This window comes from Panthera onca, chromosome E2, assembly GCF_046562875.1.
Source record: "Panthera onca isolate mPanOnc1 chromosome E2, mPanOnc1 haplotype 2, whole genome shotgun sequence".
Lineage (NCBI taxonomy): Eukaryota > Metazoa > Chordata > Mammalia > Carnivora > Felidae > Panthera > Panthera onca.
In genome coordinates, this window is record NC_138353.1 from 21,277,948 (window position 1) to 21,291,160 (window position 13,213).

Genomic DNA, 13,213 nt, shown 5'->3' on the forward strand with positions numbered 1-13,213 from the left:
CTGGCGACACAATTTCCTTATTACAAAGTTCTAAAAGTCTTCCATGGAAATATTTAGGGGGCACTGTGGGAAAAGGGGGAGGGGGGAGTAAACTAGGGTAGCTTTCGATCATGAACGCTGTCCCGGCTCGAGCTTCAAGACAGTATTTTCCTCATCGGCTAATTCCAGGCAAAGGCCCTCTAGTCCAGCTGGAAACTCACCAGAGCTTCTTTCTGGAAAGAACCAACACCTGGACCCGGAGGACCCACACCAGGGAGCCAGGGCATGTGGCCACGAGGCCCTGAGTGACATTTGCGAGTGAAGACAACATTTGCAAGGTTACTAATTCAGAGGTCCTTTTAGACTGAAATAGAAATTTTGTTCCTGCCAGAGCCAAATTGAATTCTGTAGAATTAGCTCATAGGCTGTACTTGGAAAATACTCATCGCGTATCACTTTTCTTAGAGATAAGACGTTTCCTTTTCCCCCAAGGTGCCAGGATCTCTAAGTTGACATAATTCTGCACAAATCACTCAGATGGTGTAACTTAGAGTGTCCCAATCCCCTTTGGACCCTGGCCTTTGTAACTGGGCCATCACTCACTTAGTTTCACCTTATCTTTAAATAAATGTAACCAGAAGGGACTTGTTCGGCTCACCACCTCTTGAGTGATGTGAATTATTTATATGGTCTTCATACGCATTCGTTAAGCTGCACACGGCCAAGCAGAGAGGAGCTGTTTGTCTCTTGTTCAGCCAGAAGGGTAGGACCGCGAGGTCGGGGTGCAGAGCTAGAACATCCGGAAGGTTTCTCCTGGCTTGGCCATGAAGGAGGGGGATGACCTGAAGTTATCATCTTTGTCAGGCTCCTGGGTGGCTGTACTCCACAGGGAGCTACTGACGCTGGCTGTCCACCAGGAAGCTGTGGGAGTCACGGGCCTCGGCCACGACCTGCCTGGCCCGTAGCCATAAGCCCTGCGATACAGGCTCTGAAATGCGGGCCTCACTGGACCGGCAGAAAGACCTACGGCCGATAAGAAGGGGAGCAGGCAGGGCTGCAGCTCCTGGGGAGTTTCCTAGAAAGAAAATCAGTCTGGAATGATCTGGAATGACCTCCAAGACAAAGGCGTGTTCCAGTTAATTGGGCATTCCGGTTTATAAAGATTTACCACCTGGTGCCAAGGAAGAATGAAATCGGGAGTTCAAAGCGCCGGGCAAGAGCGCTTCGACCTCTCTGGGCCTCACCCATCAAACGCACACATCGTCCAGTTCATACAGGCGGGGTGAAAGGGAAACGGAATAATAGAGATGCAAACGTGCTTTCCGAGCCCTGAGCTCCTCCGTGATCGTCAGCTGGGCATCGGCGTCATGGAGTGGCAAATTTCAAACAATAAAACTTGGGGACTGTCTTCTTCCTGAAAGCCCTTGCAGGAAGACGTTTGTTTTCCCATGGGAACTAGAAGGCCCTTGTCCACGCCAGGAGCCTCCAGCCCTCACTGTGAGCAGTGATGAGGGCTTGTAAGCTTCCTGAGTGTTTGATATTTGTTTGGGATTCTGGCTTAACAAGAACTTGCTCTGTTTGGTGTGGGACACCGGAACATTCAACCTGGAAAGACAACGAAGGCCCAGAGAGAAAGAACTTACCTCCAGATTTGATACTTGGGGATGTATTGCAATTTGCTTCCTGGTCACCGTGGCATAAGTCTCTACCAGACTCAACCATCTACAAAAGCCAAGCCAGTGACCTAATGAATGAGGTGAGCCGGGCTGTAACTGGCCTCAAAGGGACCATAGCCCTCATTTTCAAAAGAAGCACAAGGTTCAACTGTCTATGAGAAATGTCCTGAATTTCAAACATCTGCTATTTAAAATGCTTCAGGAATGGGGGCGCCTGGGTGGCTCAGTCGGTTGAGATATCTGACTTCGCCTCAGGTCATGATCTCACGGTTCGTGGGTTCGAGCCCCGCGCTGGGCTCTGTGATGACAGCTCAGGGCCTGGAGCCTGTTTCAGATTCTGTGTCTTTCTCTCTCTCTCTCTTTCTCTCTGCCCTTCCCCTGCTCATGCGCTGTCTCTATCTCTCATAAATAAATAAATAAATAGCGTTAGGAATGCTACGCATGTTGAACAAAACTCACCCGAGGGTTGCATCCCACCCTCCAACCACGGGTCTACCCCTTATTTTTGTTCTCACGGTTTTGAGTATTAACCCTTCTTGAAGGGCTTATGTTTTATTTTCACTTCCAGATAAGGAAACCAGCTGGTCCCGGTTTGCCCAGAACTTTCCCAGTTTTAAGCATGGACCGTCTGGGAACCCCTCAGTGTCCGGCACACCAGGGTGCCTGGTCACCGGGCCGCCTGGGAGAGGGCCGCGCGTTTGCCGGCTCTTTCTGAGTAGTGACAACCCCCTGCTAAGGTATGAAAAGCATGTGTGGGATCAAACAGAATCCGGATTTAAATTCTCCCTCCGGCACTTACATCCCCCCCCCCAACCCCCGCCCGTGTGAGACTGGGAGCGTGGGCCTCGACCTCTCAGAGGCTCAGTTTCTTCATCTGTGAAATGGGAATATCCACAGCATCTACCCCCCACGGCTGTGGAGATTATATGAGATGATAACCATGAGGTGCCAGGTTCAATAAAAGCCGTTACGATCATCACCAGGTAAGTGTTCATGGTATCAGAATGTGGGTGTTGACTCATAACCTGAAACCCCAGAGCCTTCTGGGACTGTCCTCTGTCAGCTGCCTACTCATCTCTCTCTTAGCCACGTGCTTGGAAGTTTAGACACGGAAATGTCTGTGATACCGTGTTAGGAAAAGAGCCCTCCCCTGCCCGTGGGCCCCCCTGAAGGGCTTCGTTCAACAGAAGGGCTGTGGTTTCGCACATGTGCTCGGCCACTTGAGGGATTGCGACCTGTCCCTCAGGCACTGGAAGAAACCAAGCTGTTGACCCAAGAGAAGGAAGTCCTGGCTCGTCCCCTCCTCTCTGCCCCTTGGAAACTAGGAGGAGAAGGCGCTGGTCAGCCGGCCGGGCTGACAGTCTATACTGTGTCTCCTTCTGTCAGGAAAAATTGAAATTACAGGAAACTTCTCCCACAGCCTCTAGTAGTTTACCATAAGTATTTTGCCTTAGGATATTGTATTACAAACTCTGGGCAAAGCAAGCAAAGCAAAGCAAAGCAAAGGACTTCCATGTAGTTTGAAAGGAAAGAAAGAGGAATGTTTTTGTTTGTGTGTGTTTGTTTCCTGACAAATGCCAACTCTGTGAAATCACGGCTTCCCGTTGACTGAAGGTTGTTCCTAATAGCGTTCTGTGATCTATTTCTCAGCCCCCCAAAATTACCAATTAAAAAAGGGAAAATGTCACAGAGACCCACTACATTTCTAAGGAGTTATTTGGAGTTGTTGAATCCGTATTATAGGGCTTTCAAACTCAGTATTGAATAAATATCAAATTCCCCGGGAGACAGAAATGGCTCCAAAGAGATTTTCCCCAGGGTCTTAAGATCTGTAAATCGAGATAATTCTACGCATTGCTGCCCGAGTATGGAAATTACCAACAAAAGAAATTAAGAGCAGGAACCCCGTGATTAGACTAATGCATTGATCAAGTTGTTCTTCTCTGTTTCACTGCCAACACGGCACATAAATAACATGTGGGCAATTACCGTGAGTAAATTATATGTGTTTTATAACCTTCCGTGAACATTTTTTCCTTTAAGAAAAAAAAAAAACAGCAAAACAAAGCCAAACAAAAATATTCCTCAGGGGAATTGAGTATCAGACAAAGAGTTAAATATGTTTTTTGAATTTTTCTACGGGTGGGAGAATAGAGCAGGGTGAGGTGGGACGCTCTCTGTAAGTGTTTGGGCCGGAAGTGAATTCTTGTGTGGATAGCGGGTGCATCTCGCACTCGTTTCTTCTCCTGCACAAATCTCCTTCAGCGTCACGGTTTGCTCTTTTCCTCCTGTCTCTTTCTGCGTCTTCCTCTCCCTTTGCTTCCTCTGTGCCTCTGTCTAACCTCCTTTCTCCCTCTGATGAGGGAGAGTTGGGAGGAGCAGAGAAGAAAGACCTTTCCAAGCCCAGTCAAGAGTCAATGGAGGGGCACCCAGCTGGATTAGTCGGTAGAGCGTGGGACTCTTGATATTTGGGAATGTGGGTTTGAGCCCCACGTTGGGGGTAGAGTTTACTTAAATAAATAGTCAATGGGTTGTGGGGTTTGAGCCCCACGTTGGGTAGAGTTTACTTAAAAAAAAAAAGCCAATGGATTGTGAGTGTGAGCCCTATATTGAGGGTAGAGTTTACTAAAAAACAAATGAACAAACAAACAAACTAAAACAAAATCGTCAATGGACCAATCAGGTGGGGAGCTGCCTCTTCAGATGCTGGTAATGCAGGAGAGAATTTCTTGCCAATGCACTGGCCACACAGATGACCCAGTGCCCAGGGCTCACACACGGGGCAGCCTTTCCCTTCCGTTGACCAGCCCCATCCCCACCCCCCTTGAGGGTCCCAAGGAAGTCATTCTGCGGGACACTAACTCCGTGTTGGGGCTTGTGGGGAGCCGGCAATCTGGATGCCCGTCTCTCTGGGGACTGCTGGTCCGAGCTGCCACCTGCTCTCCCCTCCTCCATCACAACTTCCTGTGTGGGCACCCACTTTCTCTGTGTGGCCTTCCACAGCCATGGCGTTCACCAAGCTCACAGCCAAGCAGGGGGGTGAGGGTGGGGAGGAGAAAGAACAACATACTATGCCACGCGAGATGAAGTGGAGGCTGGGCTCAGTGCCCAGTGGGGCTTCTGGCCCTACCTCCTGGCATCTGGGGAGGCTTTTGGAGAGGTAACATCCAAGCCATGTTTTGAAGGTTAAATAGGAGTATTCTTGTTCTGTATCCAAATGAACAAACTACAGCTGAAAGTACCCCATGTGACTTTTCGGCCCGTGGGACCTTGCTCCCCGCCCTGTGTGTCTGGTCTGGCGACAGCCTTGCCTCCCACCCCCCTCACTGGCTCAGATCCTTGCGGTTCTAGGCAATGCTGACGGGTCACCGACCCAACAGACCTCAAGCCCGGGGAGGACCAGAGCTTCCCCAACAAAACCACGGCAGGCTCAGCCCCGGAGTAAACCAAAGTCTCTCTCCATGAGGAATCTTCCCACCTATTTGTCTCACAGTTTTAAACTCGCAAAGCATTTGACCAGTTTATGCAAAATGCAGCTACTTTTTAAACCTTCAGAGGCCACGCCCTCTCAAGGGTATGGGCTCCAGAACCAGGTGGCTCTGGGTTCGTCCTCTGCCTCCTCTCCTCCCTCTGTATATGCTTGTGCAAGCTGGTCACACCTCCACGCTCCTGTTTTCTCAGCCACAAAAAGGGGTGATAAAAGCAGACAGAAGCTCCCTGTAACATCAAGTTCGATCGCATCAGGAAAGCATCTAGCCGAGTTCTGGCGTGTAGTCGATGCCCCATCGTTTTGGTGTGAGACCGGAATCATGGAGAAATTAACAGGTGGTGGCCACGTCTTCATGTAGACCCAGGTGGACCGTGTCCTGGGACACAGAGGAAGCCGCCAGTGAGGAGCAGAGCACCCATCACACCACACTCTTTCCTCTCGGAGCATCTGGTCAGGTCCTCAGCGTAAGGAGAAGACATTCCTTCTCGCGATTCGGTTCCAGAGGAAGGATGCTCTTAAATGCTTCATCTTTCAGTGTCTCTGGATGCATCCACACCCCTCGCTGGTCACGTGCCTCCCTCACGCGTGGCCTCCCCTCCTCAGAAGGACCCTTCTTGCCTTCCCGGGGTAGGGTCCTGAGCTGAGCCTTCCCATTTCTCTCTGTGCATTCTGGCTGACTGCACCAAAACATAAAAATCTTGATTTAAGTATTTTTGTATTCAAGGATCATACGCAAGCGTTCATTTGAAGGTTCAGTGGCATTTTGAAATGAGAACATCATATATAAAGATGTCAGCGACGGAGCCTCCCACAGTGAGGTTGAAAGAGAGAGAGGAACAAAATGAAGAGAAGAGTTCCCGGGATCCAAGAAATTTTAACGTCTCATTATTTAGATTACCCTACATATAATTTTCCAATATTTGGTATTAGAGACTTTTGAAGGTATTGGTTAAAATTACTTCATGCCTGACATCAATTTAGTCTTATTCATTATCTAGCTAAAATAAAACCTTAAAAATAGCTGATTAGAGTCAGTAAGCAATTTTCTGATAAATGCAAAATCCCCACCATTTCCAAAGGAGCGCTCACAGCGGACAGAAATAGAAGGGCCAGGGGGGTAATGGTCCTTCAGCGTTTCAGCACCCTAGCATGGAGGGTGTGGATTCGGGAATGTTCCTAACGCCTGCAGGATTTGATTGTGTTTGGAACGTGCCCAGATTTCCCCACAGTCTCCTGCCTCCGTGACGGGCCAAATGCTGTGGACTCCACTCCCCCTAATGACAGCAATTGTAGTGCGATCGTCTCTTGTACTCATTGCCTTGATTTTGCCCCCAGCCCTTTGTGAGCCAGCGAACCTTAGGATCGATATGTCCCTGTCATCTCAGAGTGAACACAAACAGATGCATCGCCGTGTCTGATCTGGGTCCTCACTCAGGGGCTTCCTCCCCAGCCACAGAAGGTGCCAGTCATCGCCAGCCATCTTGTCGGAGTTCATGGCTCCTTAGCCTGGCTGGGGCCCCAACTCAACGCCACTGGCCTGCACCTCCAAATCAGTTACCCCAAATCACAAAATCTGCCTCAACACCACTGGCCTGAACCTCCAAATCACAAATCTGCATCGCGCCTGCCCGCCCGCCCCCCCTGCCCAGCAGCTACAGATGCTCACTTAGGGAGTGATGTTGTCCAAGTAGGAGGGACGGCCGCCCCAGGCAGACTCAGTGACTCGAGTCAGATTTGTTCTCACCATGCGAACCTCCACAGAGATCAGCTTCTAGGTATACATGTACTACCGTAACTTGGAGAATTTGAGGAGACCTTCCCTTCCACACAAGTAATTTCTGCTCCCGGGGTCTTTAAAACAATTTTTTTTAATGTTTATTTGTTTACTAGAAAGACAGAGAGCGCAAGCGGGGGAGGAACAGAGAGAGAGAGAGAGAGAGAGAGAGGGAGACACAGAATCTCAAACAGGCTCAAGTTCACGAACCGCTAGATCATGACCCGAGCCAAAGTCAACACTTAGCCAACGGACTGAGCCACCCAGCTCCACCCCCACCCCTACCCCCACCCCCGGGTCTTTAAAGTGTCTGGATTTTTTTCCAGAGCTACTCCTTAGGCTCAGTGTGTTTTCTGGAAAAGTCCCTTACGCCACGTCCGGATGTTTCCCCCAACCTTGTCATTCCTGTCCATGTCCTACAGGTCTGGCGCTCTCTTGGGACCTGATGCTGTTACTCTGCTGTCTGATTTGTGTCCCTAGGTCAGACAGGAGTGTATCCCTATCCCCGCTGAGTTCTGACCAGAAGTGTGGTGCTCAGGGGATCTACTCAAAGATCAAAATTCCCCAGCACAGCTATGTCTGCAGTTAAAATGCCGAAAAATTCCTGTCCTGGTTGGCCAAAAACCAGCATCCCATGCCTTGAAGGACCTCTGCCTCCTGGCCATCCCAGGCCTGCTTCAGACCCCAGGACCTTCCACAGCCCAAAGGCTCTAAGACCCATGATTGGCAGGCCCCACGAAGCTGCTCTGGTTTTGCTGGTACAATAAAGGTTGTTAAATGGGTAATATCCCTCTTCCCTCCTTGGAAATAGAACAGGCTTTCTCTTCTATTCTCCATGTCTGTCCCCAGAGATACTCTGTCTCACAGGGAGTGAGGTTTATGAATGGCCTGTGTTGTGTTCTGAAGTGGGCATACTAGATGGATCCATGTATCCTTGAACTTAACCTTGGGGAACAGGCAACCCTCACCTGCAAGATGATCGGCAGGCATCAGGCTGTCATTACCATGCTCCTCCAGGACAGGGCTGAAGGTTACATGGCTCCGTGCACTGTCACTCGTGCAGGGACAAGGACAGTGGGGTGACCTTATTCCTCCACTTCGGCCATCGCTGCAGACCCATCCACGCGACTCTCCTCACCCTTCTCCTAGGGTCCTGGTTGGGTCCAGAATATGCTCATCTTCACTCTTCCAAAATGTGTGCCAGTGACAAAAACTATGGCCTTGGAATCTCAGAACCTTCTTTTTTCAAACAATATGCTATGCTATTTTGAAACTCAATAGCTTAGCATCTACCCCACATTCCTCTCTCTGGACATCGCTTCTGTGACAACCCCTTTTGCAGGTCAGCGAAGGTGGGAAGCTCCAGCTTTGGGAGCTGAGAGTTAAGGCCAGGGCAGCAGGGGAGTGTGCATGTGACCTTGTGAAGGGGTGCTGGCCACAGCACCTCAGTTCACCTTCTCTGGCATCTTGTTCCCTTTCTTCCTTGGGGAGTTGGTGACCCCCATTCCCATGTGTTGAGGGTTTGGAGGTGGCCGAAAGGTGGTCCCCCCAGCACTAGCCTTGCCATTATCTTAAGCAACTTCACCTTTCAGTTCCTTTCCCCCCAAAAAAGTAACCCTCTCCCTAGCCAACCATTGGCCTTGTCCTTGAAACTGCCCCATATTGGCATTTCAAAATGCCCACACAGGGCACCTGGGTGGCTCAGTCGGTTAGGCGCCTGACTTCGGCTCCGGTCACGATCTCGCAGTTCGTGAGTTCGAGCCCCGCGTCGGGCTCTGTGCTGGCAGCTCAGAGCCTGGAGCCTGCTTTCGATTCTGTGTCTCCCTCTCTCTCTCTGCCCTTCCACCGCTCATGCTCTGTCTCTCTCTCTCAAAAATAAAAACATTTAAAAGTTAAAAAAAATTAAAAACAGAACAAAAAAAACCCCAAAATGCCCAAAGTGGGTGCCGTGACCACGACCACCTCTCCCTCTGGCTTTTGTGCAGTGGACCCAGTGCTGGTATTCCTGGCCTCGTGTGTTCTACAGATCCTTCAGCCCTCATACTCCTCCTATTAGTTTCCATGTTTCCTCCCTTCTTCCCAATCCAGGGCCCATTCCTTCACTCCCTCACCCCTTTGTCCTCCAGCCCTCCTGCCCAACAAGACAAGCCCAGAACCAGCCCCGGTCTACTCATTCTGTTCCCATCCTGGTAACTGGTTCACTGGGCCCTCTCCCTGCCCACCCCCACCCCCTGCCATCCTTTTCCTAGCTCATTTCCACCTTCTCTACTCTCTTCAAAGTCTTGACCATGCCATCCATTTCTTTATTCTCAAGAGGCGATCAACCAAGAGCCCCTTCGATTTCCTGAACCCCATTCTCAAGAGTTAACTCTGTTTACCTTTTCTTCCCCACTACCTGCCCACCTCAAACACCTCCACCTGTGCCTGGAATTTTACTCCTGCCTTTCTCATCAGGGACCTTCTGCATTCTTCACCCCTCTGTCTTCTACTTCTTCACCTCTGCCCTTCACTTACTTCTCCGTGTCAGCCTTTGAGCAAGTTCAAATCCTTTCTCTACCATGGAAAGTAACGGCAAATGCTGTCCTCGAGTCCCCGCCCCCTCTAGCTACTTCCCTTGCCTTTAATTCTCTGCCATCCTTACTCCAATTCCTTTTTATATTTCTTTCACAGTGTGATTGGACGTTTTTTATGCAGGTGTTTTTTTTTTTTTTTTTTTTTTTTTTGTGCAAATGGCAGTGCATTAATTATCTTACTCTCTTTCTTACGGTTTTCACTGAGCCTGGTGTGTTTATGCCCATGCGGGTTGCCAAGTGATGATGCAGTCGGCAGCTTCTAATGCCGCATGGTACCCGAGGTGGGAATCGACCAGATGACACGGCCCTTCACTCTCCTGGAGAACGACGCCCAGTTTGCTTCCAGCTCACCATCACCACAGACAAGGTTGCAAGGAGCACCTTAGCTCAGGTCCTTCTGGAGACCTGTGTGAGACTTTCTCAGAGATGTGTACTGAGCAACAGAACTGCCCAGTCAGACAGGACGTGGACTGTCATTTTGACTCACCTCTGCCAGGCTGTTTTCCAGAATGCTTGCATCAGTCTATACTCCAACTAGCTCCGCATGAGAGTTCCTGTTCTCCTACATCCTGCCAGAGGTTAACATCACCGGCTGTCTCACTCGTGCCGATCCGATCGACCTCAAGGGGCACCGTCTCATTGTTTTAATTGGCATTTCTCTCATTTCTGATGGGTCTGAGCATCTTCACACGTTTTCTTTTAACATTTTGGATTTCTTCTTTTGTAAATTACATGGTTCACCTCCTTTGTCTCTTTTGTAGTTGTTCCATTCTTCTGCCTCTGCTAACATCCTTGGTATTTACCTACATATAACCACTTGTTGGTCAAAGAAGTTGCGAGTATCTTTTCCCAGTCTGTCATTTGTGTCTCCATTGTGTCCACCGTTTCTTTAATTATGACAAATTGATCTTTCATTACTGCCACCTCTCTGGTTGACCCTAGAACGCACCTTTGTGGACTCTCTTGTAAGATGCAGATAATGAGGGTACTTACATCACATGGTGGTTTTGAAGGTTCAACAAGATGGCGTGTCAAATTCATATCGTGAAGCTCAATGAGCACAGTGTTTGCCGTAGTCATAGTATTTGGTAGTATTGGTAATTGTTGGTTTCTTCACGGGATTTTACAGGTTCCTCAATGACAACTGAAGCTATGGCGTAAGTGAGGCAGAAGCTAATCAGATGCCACATCAATCTGTCACATTCTCTCTCTCTACCCGGAACCACCTGTGGTCTTGTTCAATCAGCAGCCTTGGGTGGTGGTGACCTCACCTTATCCATACAATCTTACAGCACACACGTGTCCTGAGGCTCTATCACAAAAGCGCGTGATCCCCAAACACGGTTCATATTTACCGTAGGCTGTTCAGTCTGGAACTTATCGCCCTGCCCGGTGTTTTGCAAAGTTCCAAACCCATCCGGATCGACTTGGGTGTGTGGCTGCCTCCTCGTCTGTCACCGCGGATCAGATGATCAGGTGGGACTCCCTCTCTGGGAGGACTGATTTCCAAAGGCCGCCTGGGTGAGACTTCCCCGAACAACATTACTGTGAGTCAGATTCACACACATTTCATTTATCCCCCTCACATAGACTTGAAAATTAAAGGCAGGAATTTTTGTCGGAATGCATCATGGCCGTGATAGGAGACAGAGGCCACTGTGCAATATTCGAGTAATTTTAACAGATCTGATCTCATCCGAGAGAGCTCGAGGTCCCCCCGTAGGAGAGGTCTGGTGGAGACAACTCTTGCGACCTGGGGAAACAGCGATCCAACTGCCCAGGCCTGCACCTGCTCAAGGTGTGTTCCAATTGGCATTTTCTTCTTCTCCCAAACTGTGAGAATCCTTACTGACACCTTCCTATTCTTCTCAGAGAACAAAGATGGCACCATTCCATTTAGCCATTAAGGTGGAAAGAAGTTGCCCTGTGCACCTGCTTCATGAAACAGATATGGGGACACTGAGGCCAGGAAGGGCAGTGAAGCCCGTCAAGGGAGCACAGCCAGTCAGTAGGAAAGTCAACTGTAGGACACAGGACTGTCTCCTCAAAGCGGTCCTGTCCACTCCCAAAGAGACCTGTCTCTCCGAGGAGGCTTCCAGAACAAAGGCCCACCCTCTCAATGGTGCGTTGTCCAAGGTGAGCTTCTGAGACTTAGCCACATGAAACCCGGAGCCAGGATAAGGCCCACTGGGACACAAGTTTGGAGAAGCTCGCCTCCGACGGCCCCTTGCAGCCCGCAAACCACTGCCATCTGGAGCGGTCGTTCACTAAGTGCCTTCTGTGAGGGAGACGCGGCGCGAAGCCATTTTCCCCACGTCACCTCACCTTGTGAGATAGCCTGTAAGTGGCAGGTCTGAAATTCCCAACAATTCTCCTGAAAAATAAAGCCGGATCTGTTCCTAACACCGCCAACGAAGGTGAAATTGAGACAGATTAAAGACTCGCATGTCAGACTGCAACCCAGAACCGGTGCGGTGCAGCTATCGACTGCTTAGTAACAAATTACCTCAGAACCTAGTGCCTTCAAGCTGTGTGCACTGTTATCTCTGTGGGCGGGAAACCTGGGTGTCCCTTAGCCGGGGCTTCTACTCTAGGGTCTGTCGCAGACCGCAACCGAGGTCACGACCCGAGCCACGGCCACCTCCAGTCTACCAGGCTGCCCGTTGGCCTCCAAGCTCCTGTGAGTGTCCGGCTCTCCACAGACTGTGGGCCGGAGGGCCTAGGTTCTTCACCACCTGCTGGCCGGCAGGCCACTCTCAGCTCCTTGCTAACGTGACCTCCAACACGCCAGCTTCTGTCACCCACAGCGCCTGCTGGCAGATGGAAAGCCACAATGTGTGGCCATCTAATCACGGAGGGGCCTCGCGTCGTCTTTGCCTCACCCCCTTGGTTCGAAGTGAGTCGTCAGCTTCGGCCCGCACTCGAGGCGGGGAGGGTTCACAGCCGTGTGGATGCCAGGAGGCAGGGATCACGGGGGGCCGTCTTAGAAGCCTTCCTACCACGGAACTATAGAAAGAAAAAAAATGAGAATTTCTGAGGACGCCGTGGACAGCGAGTAGGCAATGATAGAACGGGCAGAGATAGTTGTGATGCCCAAAACTGACAAGAAACTCCTCTAAATCGGCAAGAAGGAGACAGCAATCCCAGAAGGAGAAAAAAAAAGTGCACAAAGGCTATAAATAGTCCATTTACGGAAGAGATTCAAAAGGCTAATTAATAAGCACACGAAGAGATGCTCACATTTATTAGTAATTAGAAAATGCCATTAAAACAAGATAGCACTTCACACCTTCTAGAATGGCAAAAGAGACAGCTGGATAGTGCCACGTGTTGGCAGGCATGCGGGGCTTTCATCACTGCTGGTGGGAGCGCAGACCCGAGCGGCCGCCCCCAGGAGCATCTGTGCCACTTGGGAGGATGGATTGCATGTAGGTGCCGTGGCCCAACGGTTCTGCTGTTGGACGCAGGCGCCGAAGGAACCCTTGCTCTCATCCTCAAGGATGCCCCTTGCAGCGTTACAAGCCGGCTGCCACATGGGTGCCCTCCCCCGGGACCACGGACGGGCATGATGGAGCAGCGTGTGTGGAACCCAAAGCATCAGAATGTGTGTTCCTAGGGCAGCGTGAGTGCCTGTGACAATCAGGGTGCCTGGGCGAAACAGGAAGGACGCGCGACGAGATACACGACGCGGCGTCATTTGCGCAAGTTAAAAATGCAGGCA